This window comes from Aythya ferina (assembly GCF_964211825.1).
Source record: "Aythya ferina genome assembly, chromosome: Z".
NCBI lineage: Eukaryota > Metazoa > Chordata > Aves > Anseriformes > Anatidae > Aythya > Aythya ferina.
The window spans coordinates 16,743,693-16,752,113 of NC_140299.1; the positions used below are offsets into that span (position 1 = coordinate 16,743,693).

General features: G+C 46.4%; 1 long non-coding RNA gene across 1 annotated transcript; it reads left to right on the forward strand.

The window, feature by feature from the left end:
* The first annotated feature begins 468 nt into the window (after window positions 1–468).
* LOC311427689 lies at window positions 469–5,630 on the forward strand. Its single transcript, XR_014687491.1, has 3 exons — window positions 469–696; window positions 5,156–5,270; window positions 5,425–5,630. It is a non-coding gene; the product is annotated as an uncharacterized lncRNA (long non-coding RNA).
* Window positions 5,631–8,421: the final 2,791 nt, after the last annotated feature.

The following is an 8,421-nucleotide window of genomic DNA, read 5'->3' on the forward strand; positions in this document are numbered from 1 at the left end:
TAATGGATGGGGACTTCCACAGGTGAGCCAAGCCTGGAGGGAAGTAGAAACCCAGTTCTGCTTCCAGCCGAACCCTGGCGCTGCTCCCACCTGTTGTTGACTCACATCCACATCCTCTTTTACTCTGCCTTCAGAAGAGACACAGGTTTAAACATCTCCCCACAATTGCTGCAGGCTGCTTGTTCCTGCACTCACCCCTAGCAAATCAGGGCTGTCATTCCCTGTTTTGTCACCTGCCTCCTTTGTAACCTTGGGAAAGTCATACAAAACTGGATCCACAAAGGAAAATGATTCCGACCCTTAGATTTCGGAGGCTAATTCTCACACTGCTGGTTTCTTTGCAAGCTCCAAAGTCTGTCAGCCTTGTCGGTACAGACCAGCTCAGTCTCATGCCAAACCCAGGAAGATTAGGTGCCTTGTAATGAGCTTCACACACGCCAAAGGGATGGGTGGGGGATCAATGTGAAATGCTGATGCCAGGGGTGTTTCATGTCTAACTCAAAGGCTTCAGCACTCACTCTGGAATGGTCACAACCTGAAATGTTAACCCACACTTTATTTATTCTGCAGTTTCTCAGAGCATCACTTTGTGTGAGAACATCCCTTTTGTACTTCAAAAGAGACAAAAGAAACATAATTGACATAAAAGATGATATCTTCAGTTTTCTCAGCAATGAGAAAAGTTGCAGAAGTAGGGTAAGTAGAATTTTATTATGTTTCAGTGGTGGCTATTCATATAGAGGAAATGCTACCTATACAAAGGCCTCAAGGTGCAAGGGAGACTTTATTAAGTAGTAGAATGTGGTTTTATAGAAAAGCAGAAAGAAAGCACTGTAATTATTTACATTTCTATTAATGGCTGAAATGATGATGGGGACCTCTGTTTTTCCAAATATGCTGGAGAATGCCCAGGGTACACCACTTCCACACACTCTAGCCACCGGTTTACTGTTCACAGCTGCATTTGTTTTAAGTCCTGTGGTCAAATTTTAGCAACAAATCATTTTTCTGTGTTCATAAAAAACCTCTTCTCTGGGATCTGTATGATCCTTCCCTTTCTCTGAATATTTTAATGTGCTGATGTTTCTAGTATCAGTGTTCCAATTAGCCTATATTGTTTTTATTTTGGGTCTTTCTTGTATAAGATACTATAAAATATTTCTTAGAACAGTGAATAATTTTAGAATAAGATAGTTTATAGCAGTGGTCTCCGAAGTGGGGTGTGTGCACCTCGAGGAGCATGAAAAAGGTCTATTGAAGTATAGCTCCATTAGAATATCAGAAATACAAGTGTATAACTTATAAATAAATGTGTGCATATATTAGGGGTGCGTGCTCAATTCTTTCTTTTTATTTATAAGGTGTACAATCACAAAAGGTTGCAAACCAGTGTTTCAGAACCCTGTCTTCTTGCTTTGATGTTTTTTTTTTTGTTCCTACATAGACATTGACTTGAAGCAGTAGTGCACAAAGAAGCTAACTAGAGAGTTTTACATTATGTTGTACCATGTTCCAGTTTTTTTTTTAGTTATCTTCTTTGATAGTTTAATTTTATCTACCGTGTAATACATCTTAAGTTGCTTGACCCAAAGACACATTTATTTTCTGTGCTTCCAGAAAAATGATTGCTTGCATATACAACATATTGAATCAATTTGCAGGTTGATATAGCTGTTAAGAAGTATTTTATTTATTTATTTATTTATTTGTTTATTTTTATACCATGACCACTCTGTACTAAACAATTTTAACAGACATGCCTAATAATTATTCCACATTTAAGGTTGTTGAATGCAGCACATCTCACAACAGTTTATTACATTTTGTGGGAGCTCCACTAGTTCTGCAGTTTTTATATCATTTTTGTGAGGCAAGGATTTACCTAATCTGACCTTGTATTAGTGTACTGGGTCTGGCTGGAATGTTAACTTTCCCGGCAGCAGCCCATTCAGTGCCGTATTCTGTACTTGTAGCTGGAACAGCAGTGTTATCACACCAGTGTTGTGTCTACTGCTGAGCAGCAGTGGCACAGCATCGGGCCTTTCTCTAACCCTCCTAGGGGGTGGGCAAAAAAGTGAGGAGAGAAACATCACTAGGGCAGCTGACCTAAACCAATCAAAGGGATATTCCATACCATGTGGTGTCACACTCAGCAATAAAAGGTGGAAACAGGAAGAAGAGGGGAGGGGTGGGCTCTCGTTGAGAAGACGTCGGTCCTCCTCTCGAACACCGGCTGCGTGCGTTGAGGCCTTGCTTCAAGGACGTGGTCAATCATCGCTCATTTGTGGGAAGTAGAGAGTGATTTCTTTCCTCTGCACTTCCATATAGCTTTCATTTATTTTGTTTGTTTGTTTTCCTCCCTTTTTCCCCTTTCCCTTTTATTTCCCCTTAGTTAAATTGTTTAGTTCATGGTAGTCTTTATTTAATTATTATAATTATTTCCCTTTAATTAAATTATCCTTATCTCAACCCGTGAGTTGTTCTTTGCTTTACTTCTCCCCCTCCTTATCTAAAGGAGGGGGAGTGAGAGAGCAGTTGTGGGGTTTAGCTGCCCAGCACGGTAAAACCACCACAATTAGCTAACTACAAGATACTGTCGCACTGTGAAACTCAACATGGGCTGAGAAACATACTGAGACCACAGACAAACATGAGGACAGTCAGTGAGTCCTGTGCGAGGTCAGCTACCAGCATGTTTGAAACAGGACTGAAGCACAGAAGTTACCTATTAACCCAGGAGGGATGCTGTCAGCTGTGCCTCTGTCCTTCTCCTTCCTCCTCCAGAAGAAACCAAGCATTACCTCACAGGTCTCCAGGGTTAAACCTATCTGTGAGTTAGCTACAATCTGTACGTGTAGCTGCTTTGCACAGCTACTGGTTTTATACAGCAGTAATCTCCACCATATGTATTTATGGCTATTTTGAGTTTAAGTTATAAATATTTTTACAGCTACATCAGGGATTCTCTTTTGCATGGAACCCTATAGACCATCTACAAGCTTTCCAGTGTTGTTTTTCTCATTTTCTTCTACCTGTGTCTCACTTGTCTTGCTGGTTGGGAACTATGTCACGGGGCACATAAGAGAGCAGGAATATTTAGACTTTTCTAGAAGTCTGAGATCTTCTAATGTGCTTTTTTTTTTTGTTGTTTTGTTATTCATTTGTATGGACAATGTATTGATTTTGTTTAGGCTTAAATTCCATAAGGAAGCTAAAAGCAGAGTTTTTCTGATGTAATCACCATGCCTGTAGGAATACTTTTCCAGAGCAAATGACGGATGACAGAGAACCCTATTATCTTCTGTATCTCCCCACCTCCCAGTCTTCCTCTACTACTGGCTCTGGCTCTGGAATTGCAAGAAATGACCAGAACTACCCCAACAATGCTGGAAAGAAAAATCACAGAAAAGCTCAAAAAGCTTTCCCATATGATATAAGAAAATTCATATTTCACTTTGCGAGACTCAGTTACAGTGGTTCTCACTGGAGCTATTATTCATCTAGTCTGTGATGTTGTGCATGAGACTTCAGACTTGCACGGATTTGTTGGAAGTTATTTCTTGCTTCCTGAATGCACCGGGATAAGTGAGTGCCTGGCTTACATGCTGTGGAAAGTCCTGTACTCCCCAGTCAGACTCCAAGCCTGTGCAAATACAGACAGTACCTGCTCCAGAAAATTTACAATCTAACAAAATATGTGTTCATAGTACTGTCCATAGTGCTGCCCATAGATACAATTGCAGACATGGCCATTTATTAAAATTTGATTTGATGTATTATCCTGAATAGGTTTGCTTCTGTTAAAGGGAATCTTTTATTTTTTTTTTCTCATCTTTGCACTTTTTGCAGAAAGCAGATGTTTCGGGCTTTAACGCATGCTGCTTCTTTCTAACTGGCCTGATCCCAAGCACTCTTGATTTTTATGAAACCACATCCTTCTCAGTCTCTCCATCATGAGAGTGCTCTTGTCACTTCTTCACTACTCAGCACTGGTTAGACTGCTGCACTTAGCTCCTGCCCTAACCTGTGCAAAAACTGCCTCTTCATGAGCTGCCTTTCCCGAGTCTTGTCTGAGGAATTGTCTCAGATGAGCAGAATGGAAGGATTGTCTCAGATGAGGCAGTGATAGAAGGAGGCTCTGAACCCCAGTGAGGATCCTCCCACAACCCTCTCTTCCAGGAAACAGACCACGGATAAAAGTAAATGGTGTGATAGCTTTTTCTGCCAAGAAGAAACTATTCACTTTGTTGTTTGGTCACTTGGAATCCCTTGCCATGGCTTGGGGGAAGGATCTGCTGTGGACTTCTTAGGGGTCAAATAAAATTCTTAATTTCAATGAGATGATGGTGTGTGTGTGTAACAGAAGGGATATGAGAGTTATCAGGCTTCAAAGTATGGAATGTGCTTTGCTCTCAGCTTGATAACATACTGACAGGCAGAATGGCTGTGTGCAATTTACACACAAATCAGCCACAAATTTGGAAGTACTTTAATGTGAGAATATTTCATCCTTAAGTGCCTGTGACCTGTAGTTTTCTAGTAGTACCTGGAAATAAATGTAAATATTCTGACCATGCTCTATCCCTACTTATGTATGATCTGATTCTTAAGATTTTAAAGAAAGAGCTAATGAAAGGATACGAATATGTGCTGCTAGCAGAGGAAAGCACAGACTAAAATTTAAGGTCCACTGGATATTTGTCATGGGATTTGTGGTAATGAGTCCTTTAAAGTATATAATGTACTATCAGTTAGGACTGCGTATAACACTTGTTTGTACAGTAATGGAGCAGAAGTATGGCTTTTTGTTCTACCACAGAACAGACAATCACAGCTGATTATAACTAACTAGACCAAACTAATAATTAGGCAAAACACTGATAATTAGTGTGTGCTGCAAAATGTACCTAGAAAACTTCTTGCAGTCTAGAGCTCTCTGAGATCTGTTTTCTATCAGGCCCTGTACAGCCACACAGTAACATTTCTGACAGGCGAGCCCTGGTTTGGGTGCATGAGTTTACTTGTTACCTGCCTCAGGCCCTGCTAGAAATGACCACAGCCTCCTTGTTAGCCTAAATATCTGGAAAATGGGGTTGCGTTCAGGTGTAGGACTGTTAGTAGCTGAGACATCCTGTTCTGGCTCTCTTTCTTTTAGGTGCCATTACGTCTCTGCCATGCCTACCATGTGCAGCTGGGTCTGCCAAGAGACAGCTCAAGGAGGGGGGGAGGAAGTGAAACAAACTAGGACCAGACTAATCCATTTACTTAAGGTATGATAGAATCCCATTAATTTAAAAATAAAATAGGATTTTGTGCACATTATAGCAACATTGGAAATTAACTCAAAACATAAAACACAAAACCAAGGCAGAATTTCTTAAGGAAGGACATTTCTGCTAAAAATCTGTGTCTTTTTTTTTATAGTCCTCTTGTCCTGCAAGCACCAGACATCAGTTTCAGAAGGAGGGAACTACAGAGCGAGCTGAGGATGAGAGCACTGCCTCCCTTGCCCTTGTCCCTGACTCCCATCACTGCTGCCTTTTGTAAGGAGTGGCTACCCGCAGCCTGCACGCCAGGGAGAGCACAGCTGCGGGTGAAGGCGCCATTTCGTAGCAAGCGGGAGAAGAGTCTGCTCACCTAAAATAAATAAATAAGAAAATACTGCATGCTGTGCGACTTGAGATAAAAACGCACGTGCACCCCTGGCCCCACCAGCCTCTTACTCCCGCTAACCTCCGGAGCGTCGCGGATGCCCCAGCCACCTGCTGAAGCAGCGCGCCCCCCCCCCCCCCCACCGAAGCCGCTCCGCGGAGCGCGCAAACTGCGCGGGGCGGCGCCGCCGCGGGCCGCCGCGGGTCCGGCAGGTGGCAGCACGACACCGCGGGACGCCGCGGGGCGCCGCGGGACGCCCCTTGCCCGCCGCCGCCGCCGGGCCGCGCTGCTGCACCGCGGCCGGACCGCCGCTCCCCGCACCGACGGGGCGGGACGGGCCGATCGGGGGGCCGGGGGGGATAGAGAGAGGGATGGAGGGACACGGGAGGAGGATGGAAAAGAAGCGGGGAGGACGGGGCACAGTGCTCCCCCCTCCGCCAAAGCAGCGCGGTCACCGCCGCGGGGTCGGGCCCGGGGGACGCGGCGGGGAGGGCAAAGGGGCCGGGGGCGGCTCCGCGCCTAAAGCGGGCGTAGGAGCGCGGCGGTGAGCGATGTGCGCATTGATCTGGTGCAATTAGCGTTATAACACGCGCCGGCTCAGCCCGCAGTAAAGACAAAGCTTCATGCAAATTGCCCTCCCCTTCCCCATCCCCCGCTCCCGCGGTCTGACGCCGTTTCCCAGCCTGTTTTTAATGACACGGTGCAGCGGAGTAACTTAAAATTAATTGCAAGGTTCTCGGCTAAGCGGAGGGGTGGGGGGAGACAGTGTCATTAAGCGGGTCTGGCAATCACAGCCCAGGCCACCTGCGCTTGGCGGCGAAGCCCGGCCCGGGGTAGTGCGCGGGTGCGTGCGGGGGACGGCGGGGACGGGGAGGCTTCGTCGGCGCCGCAGTTCGGGCGGTTGGGGCGGTCGGAGAGCCCGGCTGCTGCGGCGGCAGGGCCCGGCGAAGGTACGGTCTGCGGGCGTGGGGGCGGCCGGGCGCTGCCTCCCGCCAGGTGGAGGAGCGATTTTTGGGGTGGAGAGCGAGCGGCCGTCGGGTCGGGTCGGGAGGTGCTGCTTTAAGGTCCCTTCGCTGGGGCTCTGAATTTTGCTTTATCTGCACACTCTGCTTTGTGTGTTATTTTTTTTTCTTCTTCTTTTTTAAGACCTGCATGATTTCTTCCCCTAGAAACTGGCATAGACTTTTCTGACCCCCACCCCTGAAGATAAATGCTTCAGAACACGGAGAGGACGTGCCTACAAAATGCACTGTGTTGGGGGGAGGACAGCAGGCAGGTTGTGAAGGCTAGGGAAATGCTTAAAAATACAGCACCTAATATGAATGTTACACTGAGCTTTGCGTAATCTAGTAATGGGAAAAATACTATAATGGGTCTTTCTTACAAGACTTATATATACTGTCCTCTCTGTCTGCCTTATATCTTTCTGTTTGCCTCCTCTTTATGCCGCTTTTATTACAAGAAGTTTGTTAATTCGACATTTCAACGTGGCTTCAGAATGCGACACTATAGGACTCCTTTTTTTTTTTTTTCAAAACTGAAAAAAATGCCCCAAATCTTAACCACTTAACGGCACAACTGGTATGTATAAATAAAATCTTCATTTTTTAAAGTGGCGTGGATGTGGTTTACTCTGTAGCCTCAGTAATTTAAACAGCACCTATCTGCTGCAGATAGAGTTGCTATGCACATCTCTACTAGTGAGTTTGAAAATTCGAACCCGGCTTTGATTTATTTCCTTTCTATCAGTGATTAATGCGCCGTAATTAGCTAATCTCAAAGCCATTATTTACAACTGGGGCAGACAAAGGGAAAAACTGATGATCCAGCACTTAAGTCGGTTTGAAATTATGAAACGGAAAGAAATGTTTAGGTCTCGGCTCGGAACCGGACAGCCCAGCCTCAGGGTTCTCGTAAGAATAATAATAATAACAATAATATTTTAGTTAATCCATTAATTTTCCCTGTTATTTTATTATTATTTTTTATTTTTCCGGCCGAAAGCGCGCTGGCATCACCTCTGCGATTTTTAAAAAAGCGAGGTAAGCGTCTGCTGGGAACCTCCTCTCTCCCCCTTTGTTGTTCGGTCGAGGAAGGAGCTGGGCGCGCTGTCCCAGTGCGCGGTGCGGTGCAGCCCACACAGCCGACCCCAGACCACCCCACCCGTGCTCGCGGGGGCTCCGCTGCCGCCGCCCCCAGCGCTGCCCGCAGCCGGGCGCCGGCTGACCCCGGCCGTGTTGCGGGGGGGGAGCGAGGCGAGGCGGGGGCTCCGGGGCCCACCCGGGCCCACCCGAGCAGCGGCCGCCTGCGTTGCGCTGCGCATTCTGGCGTCGGCCGGGTCTGCCGGAGGGTTGGGGTCGGGTGGGGGGTGGGGGTCCTGGCCAGTGCCTGCCGGTTTCCTCAGCCTTTTGCGGAAAAGTCCCGGCTGCGTTAAATCTGGATTTTTTTTTTTTTTTTTCCCTCCCCTTTGCCTTTTTGACTGTGGGAATCTGGCTTTCTAATAATAACCCATTCCCCTTCACACTCCCCACACCCGTCCCCGTCCCCCCCCCCCTCCCCCAGGGAAGACGGACGCTTTTCGTTTGATCTAGAAAAGAGGAGGGAGGCTGGAAATAAAGCATCTATGAAAATAGCAGGGAATAAAAGAGGCAATTCGGTTCGGAATCTTTAAAAAAGAGGGAGAGAGGAAAAAAAAAAAAGAGGGCGCTAGGAGAAGGGCAGAGCAAAGGTGCCTGGTGTGAACAGGCACTGATTGTCCAAGAGAAGAGG